The following is a 15,328-nucleotide window of genomic DNA, read 5'->3' as shown; positions in this document are numbered from 1 at the left end:
CATGTTTTCTCTTTTGAAGTTTAATAAGAAATGTAAATCATTTATTATTTAACATCTATATTATTTCAAGTAATTAAAATTTCAGTTCGTCCATCCTCCACCCCCAAAACAAGATTGATTTTAACCCACTGATGCATCCAAACACACCGATGTGTGATTAGAACGTCACCGATATTCAAATATTATCAGATATTTACCAGTGTTCAAAGTGTTTTATCCATATCAGATACACAATGAGTATGAAGCAATAAACATATACTCTATTCTTCTCCTAGTTCACAGGCCACCTACGTTTATGTATTTCATTAAAATCCGACAGATCCTCTGAATTCCATTGTAAACTCATGGCGCGTTATCAACTAACAAAGCATTTAAATGACAAAATGCTTTATATTCGTTAATTCGTTATATAAACTCATTAATACATTTTTCAAAAAAATAAAAACACTTCTAGGGTTTACAAAGAATGGTGTGAAAAGGGAAAATCATCCAGTATGCGGCAGTCCTGTGGGCGAAAATGCCTTGTTGATGCTAGAGAAAGAGAATGGGCCGACTGATTCAAGCTGATAGAAGAGCAACTTTGACTGAAATAACCACTCGTTACAATCGAGGTATGCAGCAAAGCATTTGTGAAGCCACAACATGGACAACCTTGAGGCGGATGGGCTACAACAGCAGAAGAGCCCACCGGGTACCACTCATCTCCACTACAAATAGGAAAAAGAGGCTACAATTTGCACAAGCTCACCAAAATTGGGCAGTTGAAGACCGGAAAAATGTTGCCTGGTCTGATGAGTCTCGATTTCTGAGACATTCAGATGGTAGAGTCAGAATTTGGCGTAAACAGAATGAGAACATGGATCCATTATGCCTTGTTACCACTCTGCAGGCTGGTGGTGGTGGTGTAATGGTGTGGGGGATGTTTTCTTGGCACACTTTGGCCCCTTAGTGCCAATTGAGCATCATTTAAAAACCTGAGCAGTGTTTCTGACCATGTCCATCCCTTTATGACCACCATGTACCCATCCTCTGATGGCTACTTCCAGCAGGATAATGCACCATGTCACAGAGCTCAAATAATTTCAAATTGGTTTCTTGAACATGACAATGAGTTCACTGTACTAAAATGGCCCCCACAGTCACCAGATCTCAACCCAATAGAGCATCTTTGGGATGTGGTGGAACGGGAGCTTCGTGCCCTGGATGTGCATCCCACAAATCTCCATCAACTGCAAGATGCGATACTATCAATATGGGCCAACATTTCTAAAGAATGCTTTCAGCACCTTGTTGAATCAATGTTCTGCAGTTCTGAAGACGAAAGGGGGTCAAACACAGTATTATTATGGTGTTCCTAATAATCCTTTAGGTGAGTATTTATCTGCCGTTTCTCTTTTAAACACTTGAAATTGCACAATAACATGACATACAAATGCTTCTCACAGTCAAACTGTGTCAGAAGTCAGAAGGCTCAATTAAAAGCAATTAGTTAATTATTGTTCCTAGCATTTAAACTCACCTTTACTAGACATGACAATGATGAACTGAAATTAAATTAAATAATATACCTAAATCAAATCCTGGTACCATAAGAACTATAGTAAAAATGGGAAGGAAATGCTGTTTTTGGTAAAATAAGAAATACAATCTTACCCTTTTCATCAACTTGTCATCCAGTAACAACATTTTAAATTAGCTTTTTTCTCCCCCATTCTTTGCACTGCCATTTGCAATCTATGCTAAACGTAATTATATAACTTCTGTGTTTTGCAAACTGAAACCATTGGTTGTTTCAATTAATTTGAGGGTATTTAGCCTCAGTATCTATAGCCATTAATTGTAAATGAATACATGTTGTCTCCATTATAGAAGACCAAAAGCAATTAGAAATTTAGACTGTTTCTTGGCCAGGTGCGTTATTGCATCATTAGCTTCTACACCAAACGCTTCAGAGCAGATTTTAAGCGTGACATTTGCATTTGCAGTCTGTCGTTGTTGTCTCTCAGCTGTAGATTTGGGGATGACGCATTCACAAGAATGTCGCCTTTCAATTTGTGCGTTTGTCTGGTCGAGTCAGAAGGTGTGCATTTATCCAGCAGGAGAACTGCATTTGTATTCAATTCATCATTCTTTGTAAAATGGCAGTGTGTTTAAATCCAGGCCGAACAATCTCAATCCCCTCGCCACATCTCCCTCCCTCTCTCACCCCCGCCATCTCTCTCTCCTTTTCCAAACGTGTCCTGCATGAGAAGTGAGGCAGACGATTGACTCGCTCTCGTGCCCTCCTGTTTCATCACGGCACTATTTTTCACTGTTCTTTTCAAATTTCAGCTTCGTTTTTCCCAGCGACGCTTGCATTTGAGCCGCAACATTTTATAATCTTCCTCTCAATTCATCGTCATATGATTCTCTTTTCATTTGTCAGTTCCTGCGAACCACAATCCCGACTTCCTCTAACTCGGTAATCCCAAATCATTCCTTTATCTGACACAATCCTCTGATATTCTTGCATGCAAATACAAAAAAATTATAAATAAACAAATAGTAAATGCAGTGATAATCTGCTTTCTGACCGCCGATGTCTAATACTATCAGTGACCTCTGTCACATCCCTCAGCCTGATCGGATTCTGATGGTGTCACGTCACAGACAAGGGAAAAGGGTGCGAGGACTCAAGTGCAGAAAAAAGATGATTTATTTACAAAAACAAAACATAAACTCAAAACAACAACCCACAAGGGGGAAAAACACATAATAGAATAATATAAATACAAACTTAAACAAACCAACAGAATCACGGGGAGGACGGAAGACGCAGACATTACACACACAAGGATCCAACACAGACTGACAAACACAAGGAGATTATAAAGGGAACAAACAAGGCAGATAATGAGGGAGAACAGGTGGGGCAAATTAACCAATAATCAGATAACAAGGGGGAGGGAACTGACAGGGACACGAGCACATGCTCAACATAACAAAACCCACAAGTGCACACAAGACAGGACAGGCATGTGACAGATGGTTGGAGTCCAACTGTAAGGGTTAGGGATGTAATGATTCATTTGTGTTCCTGATAAGTTGTTTTAAAATTCTCACACAACTGCATTGATCTGTTCCCACCAGTTTGGCTTGGCTGATTTTGTCACCACCACTTTATGAAATAGCTTGCTTCAGAGATGCATGTAACATAGTAGTCTTAGTATTACAGCACACTGTATAGTAGCACTATATGTTACTTTCCTCTGGGAACAGATAGAACACTTGGACCCTGAAACTGTGACACAAGAGGTCAGACTTATAGGGCCTTATCATAAACCCTGCGCAATGGAACGTCAGGCACGATGCAAGTTTTTTTTTTTTTTTTGCTAGTTTCAGGCGTTCAGTCATTTTCAGTTTTAATGCGCATTGTTGGAGTGTTGCTATTTTGAGGAACTGAAAATGATTGCACCATCGACCAACAAAAACCTGGTCTAAAGTCAATAGCGCAGTATTTTTTGTGGTATTTAAAGGGCATGTTAGTACACTCTGCTTATTACACACACAGGGCAGCACACAAACATACCAAATATAAAAAATAAGGGTGTACTCACCAGAGGTGGGGGACTCGTGTCACATGACTTGACTCGAGTCAGACTCAAGTCGCACTTTTTAGGACTTGAGACTTGCTTGACAATTATTAATAAAAAACTCGACTTGACTTGATATTCATAACTTGAGACTTGACTCGGACTTGACTTAAATGACTTGAAATAACTTGTTTTTGTAAATAAATATAGTTTTTTGAATGCACCGCATCTAACCACGTGATGCAGCAGGCATGCAGAGAGAGCTAACGGAGACAGTCGTGAATGAACATGGAGGGCGCTGCCTATGCAAAGTCATTAGTATGTGAGGGGAAAAATAGATTTTAACTGTCGGGCTCGGAAATAAATATGTTAATGCCTGTCGGGCTCGGGTCGGGTTCGGTTATTGCTCTGTCGGACGCAGGCCGGGCTCGGACAAAAAAACGTGGCCCGATCCGCACTTTACTCCCCACTCCCCTGCTGGTGTGCACTCACATTGCACTTAACTTACCGGGCCACAACCCGCTTACGTAATTCACGACGCAACTTTTTGTTTTGAAGATGACGCTTAAAAAAAAAAGCGATTTCGTTAATAGACTGCCTAGATTTGGGCAAGATGGTGCCGATGTTTCTGGCATGCCGTCAGTCTGAGACTTCCAAAGCTGATTGTACTATGTGTTTTTAAAGCTGCTGTCCGTAAATTTTTTTGTGTTCAAGATTTACAAAAATGATATAATGAATATAATTTTTCCAACTGTGTTTTTGTCTTACCCTGAATCATTATGGTACACTTATAATAAGTATTTATATTGGGACTATTTCAGGCCAGACTGGTAGGTACCGCTGCGGAGGAGCACAGTCCCTGCGTGACTCGCCATAGACATAAACAGAGAGAAGTATCTCCGGCTGCAATGTTCTTCCGCAAGATGCATGCAGTTCTGTGTATTAACCACTAGAGTGCAAAAAGTTACGGACTGCAGCTTTAATTACCTTTTTAAACCATGGAATTTTTAATTCACCTGTTGTCTTAAGCCAAAGCGTGTCTCCTGGATTAGTTTATGACCGGCAAACTCTGCTGAATACTGGATTTGTGGCAGATGGACAAACTCAGTTAGTGCCGAGTACTGGCGGGACTCCTCCGCCACTGTCAGCGTCTGTGCCGCACTTCCTTCGTTGAGCGCAATGTTTGCCGCTGGAAAAGAAACGACGGAAGCGTAGAGGGAAAAGAGGTGGTTTCGCGGTTTAACTTAAACTTTCCCTTGGAAGTAACTAGAGGAGATACGGGTTTCGAGCTCTGGTTGTTGACGGAAAGGACTGCTCTCGCTTTGTGAGATGGCGCTTCATGGAATCGTCATATAACTGGAATGTCCCGATTTTCCCTACTTTTACTGGATCAAAACAAGTGCTTCGCTCATCACGTCTTTGCCTCGGCGGGGTAAGATTATGTAATATTAAACCACTGCCTCAGACAACAACTTGCACTGATGATGATACAATAAAGCTGAAGATTGGTTTGATCAACGCGAGGTCAGTGATGAATACGACATTCTTGTTAAATTACTTTTTTAATGCACAAGGCTTAGACTTTATGTTCATTACATGGATTACAATTGGGGACATGAGTCCTTTTTCTGAGCTCACACCACGGGGCTGCAATTTCTATGGTACACCTCGCTCATTGAGGCGAGGAGGAGGACTTGCATCTATATTTAAAGATAAGTTTAAGTGCAGACTAATTCCAACTGAAGAATGTGCATCTTTTGAATGAAGAAGGCCTCCAAAAGCATGGAAACACTTTATTAGTGAATTTGGGGATTTTTGAACCTGTTCACACCCATGACTCAATACCCTTTTGGACCATGTGCCTGGAAAGCTCCCCAGACCATTAGTCTGGGGAGTCTGCTCTGTAAGTTCTACTCCACTCGAGGTGTGATCAACTGCCATTTTTCGAATAACTGTTCGCAATTGGATAGTCCTTCAACCAATCAGACCACAAGAGGCGTGATCAACGAGCAACGACCCATCCTTCTCTATCTGTCATCGTGTTAAACCCGTCAATAGCACGACAGGTGGATAAGCCAGTCTGTGATTGGTTCCCGCAAAAGTGTAACATAAGCAGTAGAAATGAATGTACAGGTTTCCAGGCTGAGTTGCAAAATCAAATCACCAGCAGATTAGGCTGAGATTGCACAAATTAAAATTAAATTAAAATTAAAAAATTGCAATTAAAAATGCAGCATTTATTATAAATGATTTATCCATGCACATCTTTAAATAAAAAACAATGGATCAAACAACCAGCAAAACATACAAAAAAAATACTGAGTGCACCTTTCAATTCAAATTCATTCTTCATCTGGGTGTTCTCAGCAAATATCGCTGACTAATTAATCAACAAATCATGTAATTAATTGGATATGTTTAATCAGCCTACAGCCGTATTTTAAATATATATGGTCGATTTTGTCCCCACCACTTGAAATAGCTTGCAGCAAGTATATGACTAAAACAGGAACATCTCTAGTTGAGCAGGATTTTCATTTTGGAAATGTGTATTATAATAAGAGGAAATCCAGCAGTATAATTTGTTATCAGCTGTGGAAAGTGACAGAGGCAATGTTCTTCCTGCAGCTCTAAGACGTGTGTTCTAATCTATTGTCTGTTCCGTGGCTCGCTATATGTTCTAGTGAAATCAAAATACAGCGTCTGCCCAAATCATCAGGATATACCCACAAATTACAGAAGCAATTTATAAAAGTAAAATGTAGGGCTGTGAATCAGTGTTTTTTTTTTTTTTTTTTTTTTTTTAACGAATGAATTGCTCATAGCTTCTGTGATTCATCATGATTAATTGCACCTAACATATAAATATATTTAAACTGCATCTGTATCTTATGATGAATTTAAACTTCAATCATCCTATAAAGCTATAATAATAATACACGTCTCGTTTACTGTACCTTTGGTTTATTATTTATGAGAAGTAACTCCAGATGGTGTTTCTCTGTCTCTGTCATCTGCTCTCTTCTGTTTGAATGAAATGTCTGTTCATTTTTACTTCAAAACTGATTCCACATATTCATGTGAAGTACTTAAATGTTTTATTTAGTAAAAAAAAAAATGTCCTAACATGTAAATTATTCATTTGATACATTGCACTTATTGTGTATATATATATATTGTTACATTGTACTTACATTCTAAAAAATGTGTTATTTCATCTGTAATTAATTTCTGTAGTTCTGTAGATTTATGATTACACTGTTGACCCTTCCCTTACACCTAACCCCAACCTTAAACTTACCCATACCACCACACCTGTCCCTAACTTTTATCCACCTCAATATCAGCAAAAGTGTTTTAAAATACAATATGAACACAATAGGTACATTTTACTTATTTTTGACCTAAGTACATAGTAGTTAAGGTCACCTAATATAAAGTGGGACCATTTAAATGACTAAAACCTTTAGTGAGAATGTGAGAATTGATCCCCTCTTTCAAGAAGTATTAGTTTTATGAAAAGAGTCCTGTATGCACTTAAAGGCATGAAGCATTATTTCAAAAATATATTGCTGCTCTAAGCAAGATGATTCATGGTAAAAGACTGGATTTTAATGCAATGTTGAACAATATAGTATTAGAGGCTTGGAATTTGCTCGTAATCATAGCCCCAGGATGTAAAAAAACAAAAATGATGAAGCATTAAATATATATATATACCAGTTTCCAGCTGAAATGAATACTAATTCACACATATTTTACATGAACTACAGATAGGTTACTGATTAATAAAAGCTTATGTTATGTATAGTTACTATGACCTCAAAACACCTTTACTAGTGCCTGATTTGTAAATAATAATTACATTTTGACATTACTATCACATAACCAGCTCTATATATATGTTTTTTCTGATGTAAACCTGCTTTGTAGCTCAAGCAGTACAACACTGAACTTGAGTCATGATAACTAAGCTCAGTGACTTGCAGTAGCAAGCTAAAATGGCTTCTTCAGCAAATTAATTTTATTTGATGCTTGCTTTTGGTAACACTATAGGTTAGTTTTAGTAGGGTAGGGTAGTACGGTAGGGTTTAGTGTATGTGGTATGTTATTTTCAAACACGGTAAAGCATTAATCTTTTAGGTTTATAGGTTTAATTTATCTGTTTCGAATAAAACTGAACAGGTTTTTTGCACCACTTTGAACTTTAAAAGAGCAAGAAGGAACATATAACATTTCGTAGAAATGTCATGATAGACATGTTTTTCCAATGAGGGGTTGAAAATAATACCACTAGACCAACATCTCATATGTAATGTTCATGTTCTGTTATTGCAATTTTCTCATTCTGAATTTGCACAAAAAAACAAACAAAAAAAGTATATATATATATATATATATATATATATATATATATATATATATATATATATATATATATATATATATATATATATATATATATATATATATATATATACAGCACTCACGCAATGCTGGTCAATTTGGCCAAAACATGTTTTCTCCGATCAAATTTTAACTGGTCCAATCAGCGAACAGAGGGAGTGGTTTAGAACGATGGCGTTGATGTCATGCGCTACAATTTTTGAGATGACATGTCACAACCAAACGTTAGCGATTGGTTATGGCAGATCCAATAGTTTAAAAATTTAACAGAGTACTCGCTTTCAAGGAAGTTAATGCTTGTCAATGGAGAGGGGCCAGACTCTCTGTACAAAAGAAATGTAAGAGACTCTGGTAGGATCCGGCTAAAACACCACTCTTATATTTTTGAAAAACTGTTGCTTTAATTAGCTTGAACAAAACAGAAAATTATTAAGAAGAGTTTTGTCTCAAAATATATTCAATCAGTTTAGCGATTCTCATTTGCTACTTAAATCTACAACATTTATAAAAAAACATCAAATATTAGCTCAAATTAGCTCAGAATCAACTTTGTGCTGCTACTCGTGATCAAGTCAAGGATCAGACAAATTTCCATGTGCATCTTTTTGCGCAGATGTTTTTGTGCCATATAGTGGATAAGAGGAAAATAAAATCAATGGAGCCTTTTCCTCCGGGGTGCCTTTAGCCCTGCTTTACCCTACACTAAATTATTTGTCAATAACTGCTTATTTAATTTGGACCTTAACCACATACTGTTCAAATCAATTGACAATTCTGGTGGCAAAAAAGTACAGGATAACAAAGACTAACGTACCCTTTTAAGTTTGACTTGGACATCAGATCTGTCAATAGCAGGATCAGGATAAGCTAGCCGGAGTGAGTGGGATAGCAGGAGATAACACAGGGAGAGCTCTTACTTCTGACACCAAAGCTGAGTAGGTGCTGTTTCAGCTCTGAGGGAGATCTGGCAGTGAAAGCTAATGGACTCCACATCGACTCACTGGATGTCTTTCTTGCTGTTTGCCTATGCTGTTTGCCAGACTGTGAGTATGCTTCTTCTCATTGGGTTGATGTTTGAGAGTCAGTGAGATGCAACGGTGTACATCCTGAGCGGTTTTATTCCAGAGCAATGGTGGTCCATGCAGAATGTCAAGGGAAGTTGAGATCCGTAAGGACTATCCAATCAGTAAAAAGATGGCGGGACAAAGAAGCAATAATATGCTCACCTTTTGTCAGTTAAATGGCCCTCAGAATGGAAAAACTATAGGATATCTTACCCACGTTCCTCATGAATTGCAACAAACAGTTCGGTTGAAAGCCAGAACTTCAAATCCTCTTTTTTTACGGCGCACACTCACAAAAATATCTGACTTCTCTTCCTCACTCAGAACGAAAAGCCACAAAACAGAGTTATTTGTAATTATGTGCCATTCTTCACTGTCATTGTTCAGTTCTGGCTTTAGGAAAGAAGCGTCCTCAGATGTCCTCACTAATTGAAGTGGAGCCCCATCTGCAGTGCCGGCCAGTCAAGGAAAGAGCACATTCATCATTGTTTGTTCAGTCCAAAGAGAGGTTGTTCTGTAGACAAAGCAAAAGGGAATATTCAATAATCAGATATGAGCTAGCGTTGCTAACAGTTTTCTGTGATGGCAGCTTTAAAGATACATCACACTGACAGTATAATCCTGTTGATGTTTTGTATGAAAGGAAATGGGTCATTTGAAAGGAATGGATTCAAAGAAACCAGGGCTGTGTTTCCCAAAAGCATTGTGAGCCCAAGTTGATTGAGGAGACCATTGGCACCAATGTTCTCTATGATCAACTTAACTCACAATGCTTTTGGGAAACACAGCCCAGAACAGTAAAACAAAAAATCAGGTCATAAATGTGCTCTACAGCTCTAACCAGCCTGACCAAGATGTAACATCTACAGCATGCCACCATGATCATAACTTAGGGTGTGTCACACTTGCAGTCTGGTTTGGTCCAGACCAGACCAAAAAAGTCCTGGTCCACTTAGCGTTCAGATTGGCATTTTTAACACTTTTAACCTAAAGACACTGTACCTAAAGGCATAGGAATGCGTACAAAACCTGATTGTCAGCTTTTATGGCGTATAGCTAACCTAGAAATCTAGAATTTTAATTTGCCCGCAAGTGTGGTCTAGCAACTCTCAATTCCCATCTGAGCTGTATTCCTCAGAATCTGGACGGCCCAATCACATCGTGTATAGAGTCGGCGGGCGGGGCCATAATGACGACGGCTGAGTTGCGTTTGCGTGCTTCTAGTAAACATAGAAACTGGCGAACGGCGGCGGTCTTTCGAATCAGCTCTGCCCGCGCCTCCGGAAGACTTGGAGTTAAGCTTTCCTCTGAGAAAAGAACAAAGAGCGGCACTGAAGTCATTCTTAAAAAGGGAAGATGTGTTCGGAGTTTAGCCGACCGGATACGGCGAATGTTTAATCAGTCAGCGAGCTCCCCTTCACCGTCGTTGCTCTGGTTGGTGTACCGCTATCCTATCGCGTGCAGAGGGAGTTTGAAAGACAACCGTTTATCCCGCCCCTCGGATTGAGCCCTGTCTATGGTGAGTTTCCAGACCAAACATCTTGATGTGGGTCTGGCTTGTCAGGCTAGCGTATAGCCTGTTTTTCTGCAGAACTTACCAAACATCCAAAACAATGCTGTGTGGCTAAAGGTGCTCATTATATGTGCGAAGCTACATATGATGGTGTTTTGACCAGCTGAGAACTCGTGAAGAGCTTATAAAATGTGTAAAAGCGAGGACACGCGGCTCTCACGCCCGTACCAAACTGTGATGGGCAACGTCACGATTATGTTGACAATAACTTGTGTCATCGTATGCAAGCAACATAAAAGGACACGTGAGACAAAAAGGCAATTTACTGATAGCACTGCACTCAAGTGTCACTGTTTAGTCAAATGGTGAAATGAATCAAAATCAGCTCACTGGCACAAAAACTCTTAAACAAACAAAAAACACTGACCAACAAGAACAAGAACACGTTACCGGGTTGACATCAGGATCGATTAGAATGCACACAATGCTCATTAGAATGCAGCCCGTCATCCGCAGCGGCCATAGCTCATTTCATATAGATCGCTCACAACCCGCGAAAAGTTCAAACGGCTGATGACATCAGCAGGGGGTAGCGCACCGACACATCACTGGGCCTCTGGGGCGGGCTATCACTACACATCAAAATTTGATTGGCTGATAACCCACGTCAGGCAAAGTTATGATCCAATAGAAAATAGCAGCTTTAATGGAAGGCTAGCTATTCTACTAGTGCTGGTCCTCGGAGCTGTGATGCATTTAGATGATGACATGAAAAATACAGCCCAGCCTCACAAAAAATAACCACTTTTTTTCTGGAATTATAATTGTAGTGTCCTGAAATATACAGTAATTGCATTTAGACACGTTCAGACACACATTAATTTAATTTATTTAATTATAAAAAAATATTTATTTTTTATTTTTTATTTTGACAGGGCCAGCAGAGAAGGTCCTGATGGCCCGGACAGCCCGCCACTTGTATTGACTATTTCTCGACGTAACTTACCAAAAATCCAAAACAATGCCGTGTGTGGCTAAATGAGCTAATTGTATGTGCGTAGCTTCATATGATGGTATTTTGACCAGCTGAGAACTTGTGAAGAGCTTATAAAATTTGTAAAGGCGGGGATATACGGCGTGTGTGAGCATTCTGTCATTTTTACAGTCTCATCTTTCTGGTTGTGGTTTGTTACATGTCTTGGGACTGTGTTGCGTTAATATATCATTCGATCTGCACCAGATTTCATTTGGAAGCGGACTGAGACCCATCTTTTCAGCGGTCTCGGCCCACTTGTTTGGTGTGCAGTGCACCAGGGTTCAGATGGCAGCAGATGTTGCTGATCCCAGTGTTGGTTAGGCTATATTGCTGCTGCCTACACTGTCAGAAAATATTCTTCAATGTTGTAACAGATTATTGGAGTATGTTTTATGAAAAAAATGCACATTTAGTTGAATTTGGTTTCTTTAGTAATTATTCGAATTTTACTAGCAATTTTGGAGTGAAAATTGTTTTAAAGTAAATCTACCTTGTGTGTGTGTGTGTGTGTGTGTGTGTGTGTGTGTGTGTGTGTGTGTGTGTGTGTGTGTGTGTGTGTGTGTGTGTGAGCCTGTTTATGTGGTTTATGAGGACACAAATTTGTATATCTACATGGGTATTACACTGGTATTACACTATAAATGTGGTTTATGAGGACATATCAAATGTCCTTATAATTCAAATGGCCTTAAAAACATACTAAATGATGTTTTTTTGAGAAAGTAAAAATGCAGAATGTTTCCTGTGATGGGTAGGTTTAGGGGCAGGGGTAGTGTAAGGGGATAGAAAATACGGTTTGTACTGTATAAAAACCATTACGCCTATGGAGAGTCCCTGTAAACCACTTAGACCATTGGCACCAATGTTCTCTATGATCAACTTAACTCACAATGCTTTTGGGAAACACAGCCCAGAACAGTAAAACAAAAAATCAGGTCATAAATGTGCTCTACAGCTCTAACCAGCCTGACCAAGATGTAACATCTACAGCATACCACCATGATCATAACTTAGGGTGTGTCACACTTGCAGTCTGGTTTGGTCAAGACAAAACCAAAAAAGTCCTGGTCCACTTAGCGTTCAGATTGGCATTTTTAACATGTGTGTGTGTGTGCTGTTTATAGTGTAGGTACAGAGAACATTGGAACAGAGCTACTGTATCTGCATGCTTGTGTTACAGGCTTGTATACCATATTCTGATCAGAAAGTGTGAATGTTAATTAAATTACTGCCTGTTTTAGAACTACTTGTTTCATCAATATACACCCACAAGCAAAAATAAAAACAACTCTTGACACAGACACTGTACCAATATATGCAATGCAGAAAGAATATTTGAATTAAACAGCATACAGTATATTCATAATGCCATTATTAATTCATTTTAAAGACGTGAATATTGGCAAGTGATCAGTTACAATGTAAAGAGGGATTGCTAGATGTGTCACTGGGCCTTTTAGCGACAGAAGATTTTCAAGTCCGTCAGTCATTCTTAATACTGACAGTCGCTCTCAATAGAGTTCAAAATCTGCCAATAAAACGTATCCATTCGGCCTGATGCCAGACTCCTGAATGGCAATAAAAATGCTAAATTTAATCTAGTAAAATTGAATCCTTTGACCTCTATGTAAAATGCGAAGGGTAAGAAAAACTCTCTCGTACGGTACAAATGCAGAAATGTCAATATACAGTGTTTAATCCGTTCATAGTCTTCCAAAAGGGTTAAACTAACCCAGAGGAAATAGGTTGCTCTTTTACCTGGAGTTCTCAGGTCTTGTTTCTTCTGTATGTAATTAAATTGTTCATTTAAATGTGTTCCATGTATTCTCCCTAAAATGCCTTAAGAGAAATTAAAATAGAAACAAAGACAAACCAAAGAAAATACAATATATATATATATATATATATATATATATATATATATATATATATATATATATATATATATATATATATATATATATATATATATATATATATATATATACACACATTAGTTCATAGACATGTCATGGACTATGAAAAAGTATGAGCCCTATTTTAATGATCTAAGATCATGGTCTAAAGCACATGACGCAGGTGAATCTATGAATCTGAATAGCGAGGAAATGGATCTGCTCATCCAATAAAGCCTGCTTGCTCATCATTACTGCAAATAGGTAATTCTAATTCATGCAATGACTACATGTAGATCTGGCAACCCGGATGCCGAAACACTACTGACTTCATGATTGGTCGATAGGTGGAGGGCGGAGGGCGGAGCTTCAGGCCAAAACACAACATGTCAACATCAGTTGAGAGCTGCTGTTGAGAACTTTTAAATGACAATATCCTGGCCGGACTACTGTTGTCAGTGATATAAGTATTTGAAATGAACATGATTTATTCATGTCTAGTGACATATCAGGGTCATTTTATGATTAACTGAAATATATTTCGTACATACAGTTCCTTTAAATATCACAAAAATACTTTAGACCAGGTTTTTTGTTGGTCAATGTTGTAGTCGGTTTCAGTTCCTCAAAATAGCAACACGCCATCGATGTGCCTGAACACACCTTGTTTTCAGACCAGCACGCTCATGGACGAACAGATGGGCACGAGTGCATTTCTATTAAAACAACATGGCACTGGACGGAAAATGATAACTGCGTCCGGCTGAAACTAGCAAAAAACACCTGCTGCTGCATTGCGCTGGCCGCTGGGTGTATGATAGGGCTCTATATGTCTATATCTTTTCCGGTTAACACAAGCGTCTAAAAAAATCCAGTCAGGAACCCTGGTAAAAAATATAGAGCTCTAAAATGAATAGCACAAATATTTTAGTCATGGAATAATGTTTTGAGTTCAGGCTAAAGTCTCTGTCTTTGGTGTCCTGGCAAATCAAGGCAGTTTGTGACATTGTTCTTCTGATCTCAAGAGACAAAAGCGTGAGATTATAATTTTTTTTTTTTTTTATTGTTTTTATGAGGCTTAAGCAAAGGCATTTAGCAAATGCATTTAATCTCACTGCTGTCTAGTAGAAATAATTAAGATAATAATCATCTCATTATTTCATCATCTCATTATTTTTTATTTCCATTGGGAAAGTGTGCCCTTTCAACACAGTGGTAGACGGAAAATTGGGGTTAGCTAAAATTTGTGATGTGTAGTAAATTTGTGTAGGTACTTTAGCTCAGCAAATGAGTCTGTCGACTCTCTACACATGCATTTATCTGTCAACACATTTATCTGTCAGAAACTAATCCATGCATGTACTTGTGGCAGTTAGAGAGTTAACCAGGGTTGTGTTTCCCAAAAGCATTAAGTAGATCATAGAACCATTGCCACCAATGGTCTCTATGATCAATGTGCTCATGATGCAGTCTTGTGGGGGTGTTTTTGTGTGTTTTTTTAAAAAGCAGCCCTGGTCTATGCATGTCAACTGCACTATGTAAATCCAGCGATACTGTCAGAAGATGGAGATGATAGAAAATAGCATTTTCATTTATACAGAACTCGGCATGTGGTCTCAACAATCTGCATCCACGATGAAAATCTTGAAGTGAATTTCACATCTGGATACTGTTTCACACTCATTTCAAGTTAAAACAAAAATGTTTATTTGTTAGAAGGAAGCCTTTTTAAAAAGCGATGTTATTTGCATGACATTTAAGCAAAATTTCCAGCAGATTTTTTTAATTAGGATTTTGTTTGTTCTCATTGATTATTCTCATTAGGTTTTATTACAGTACAC

At 38.5% G+C, this 15,328-nt stretch overlaps 1 protein-coding gene across 1 annotated transcript in view; it reads right to left on the bottom strand.

Moving 5' to 3' along the window:
• flrt1a (fibronectin leucine rich transmembrane protein 1a) overlaps positions 1–15,328 on the bottom strand; it is a 102,193-nt gene that overhangs the window by 34,312 nt on the left and 52,553 nt on the right. The window contains 1 exon segment of the mRNA XM_067437715.1: positions 8,794–9,557. The gene's annotated coding sequence lies outside the window, so the exon portion shown is untranslated.

The sequence above is a fragment of the Pseudorasbora parva genome, chromosome 3 (genome assembly GCF_024679245.1).
Source record: "Pseudorasbora parva isolate DD20220531a chromosome 3, ASM2467924v1, whole genome shotgun sequence".
Lineage (NCBI taxonomy): Eukaryota > Metazoa > Chordata > Actinopteri > Cypriniformes > Gobionidae > Pseudorasbora > Pseudorasbora parva.
Note: the sequence above shows the minus strand (reverse complement) of the source record. Positions and strands in the feature narration are given on the sequence as shown.